This window comes from Cornus florida, unplaced genomic scaffold, assembly GCF_030987335.1.
Source record: "Cornus florida cultivar Cherokee Brave unplaced genomic scaffold, ASM3098733v1 CherokeeBrave_3.0.0_Hap2_Chr11, whole genome shotgun sequence".
Taxonomy (NCBI): domain Eukaryota; kingdom Viridiplantae; phylum Streptophyta; class Magnoliopsida; order Cornales; family Cornaceae; genus Cornus; species Cornus florida.
This window is the reverse complement of record NW_026775581.1, coordinates 69,669,969-69,672,394: the sequence shown is the minus strand read 5'-3', so window position 1 is coordinate 69,672,394 and position 2,426 is coordinate 69,669,969. Positions and strand designations below refer to the sequence as shown.

Genomic DNA, 2,426 nt, shown 5'->3' with positions numbered 1-2,426 from the left:
CTTCCAAGTGAAGAACCTTACAAGCATTTGGATGAGTTTCTTGAAATATGTTCCACCGTAAAATATACGGACATGCCGGAAGAGGTCTTAAGGCTTAAACTTTTTCCATTCACCCTTAAAGACAAGGCAAAATATTGGTTTAACAATCTTAGGCCTTTTTCAATAACTTCTTGGGCAGAAATGCAACAAGAGTTCTTGAAAAAGTACTATCCGGTTTCTAAGACCAATGCCATGAGAACTTCAATTAGGGAATTTTCACATGGGGATGGGGAAACATTTCATGAGGCATGGGAATGCTTTAATGAATTGTTTAGGAAGTGTTCACATCATGACATTCCCAAATAGGAATTAGTTTAATATTTTTTTGAGAGCTTATCGGATAATTACAAGGGCATGGTTGATGCTTCCATGGGTGGCTCTTACATTGATAGGCATGAGGATAACTGGTGTGTTGGTCGTCACACGCCAAAAGTTTATGCTTATGTGGCCAAGTTTTATATTTAGAAATTACCACTACTACCTTTCACTAAAAATATAGCTAGGGCGAGTAGGGATTGTCCTAAGGGATTGAGTGTCGTACTAGGTTGAGGAATCAAAATTAGGATTAGTAGGTCGAGTGATCAAAGTAGTGGTTGGTTCGTTGAATTAAACTAGATGCAAATTAAACTAAAGTAAGCAATAATGTAATAGAGAGAATAAAAGAGAGAGAAATCTTGGGGTTTAGAGATCACCACTAAGCATAGCTTTTCTACACCTTTAGTGAATGATTAATGAGGGGAAGAACATGTATTGCAATATAGAGTGTGTGTGTGGTTGTTTCAATAAGCATGGATGACAAATTAAGCATATATTATCTAAACAACATGGTAGATAGCACAACATATCAAATTAAGCTATTAATCCTTTCTTTAAGCTCACAATCCAAACACATCACAAGGTTAGAGATACATGTTACTTGCTTTCATAAATATGGAACATCAACAACAAGCATGGATTGTCCTCCCATTTAACAACTACACTACAACTAAGCTAATGGCATGAAATTAAACTAATTAAACTAAGGGAGAGTACAATCCATCAAGAAATGTGTATGAACTATCAAATAAACCACAAGAACATGACATTAAGTACTATGTCTTGACAATCTCTAGATCTATAGCATCAACACACATAGACATGCATCAATAACACAAAAAATAGAGACAAACACATGAACATCTATTCTAGCATTCATAGACATATGGATATAATGAAAATTGGAAGCATTAAACCATATAAATCATTGAAGAAACAAGATCTATATATATAAAAGTGTCAAAACATGAATCACAATACAAATCCCCTAAAAAATACATAAATCAAGAAGTAGAAAGCATGCTTAGGGCTAACTCTAGCCCCAAGAGGATGTCTAGCCACTCATGGATGATGTCCTCTAACCTTCAAGGGCAAGCTCCATGGAAGAAATCTGCTCCTTAGTTGATGAAGAGTCTCCAATGGTGTCTCTAGCCTCCTCCTCTTCTTTGCTTCCTCCCAAAGAGTTCTATAAGGTATGATATGATATGATATTCTATGATGTGATATGATACAAAAAACAATCCTTATCCTTATATAGGTAGGTCAAATGACACCCAAAATGAGCTGGGGTCGTACAGCAAATATTCCACAATGATTGGATAAAGGACAACTTTGTGTGAACTGGAAATTTAACTTTTTTGCACTGGAGGAAGTTTGATCGATCGAACCTTGGACTTGGATCGATCGAACATGGCTGAGATCTATCGAACTTAGGCTGGATCGATCCTCAATGGTGGAGCCTTTTTGGAAAAAAACAAATCTGAGATATTTTGAAGATATTTTTGGGAAAAGGACAAAAGTAGTTGGTAGGGTGGTACAACTGGATAAGATCAATCATTTGGATAGGGACAAGAATGTTTGATCGATCAGAGAAGGAAGTTAGATCGATCAAACTTTTGAGATCTTTAAACAGGGATAAACATGACTCAGATCCATCTTAAAGTGCTGAGATCGATGAAAGTTGGATTAATCAAACTTTTCTTGAGATCGATCGAAGTTGCTGAAATTCCACCATTTGCTTCCTTTTTGCTCTACTTGGCTCTACTTTGCTCCTTTCTTTGATTCATCCCAGAATTGCTTCAATTATGCTCTTATTTGGCTGAGTTAGCTTATTTTGGGGATAAGTACTTGAAAATGGAAATAACACGAAATCAATACAAAATGGTAAAATAAGGTAGATAAAGGTCCCTGAATACCTAAGCTTAAGGGGTTTAAATATGCACTTTTCAGCACTCATCAATAACATGTGGCGTCTTTATGAAAGCATGAGTGAAAATTCTTTGCATCGTACCTTATCTTCAAAGAATGGTAGAAATTCTAGTGGTAGGAAGAGTGTTGGCTTACATCAAGTC

The 2,426-nt window shown here is 36.1% G+C and overlaps 1 pseudogene; it reads right to left on the bottom strand.

Moving 5' to 3' along the window:
• Positions 1 to 236: 236 nt before the first annotated feature.
• On the bottom strand, positions 237 to 335 carry LOC132287442 (small nucleolar RNA R71; annotated as a pseudogene).
• Positions 336 to 2,426: the final 2,091 nt, after the last annotated feature.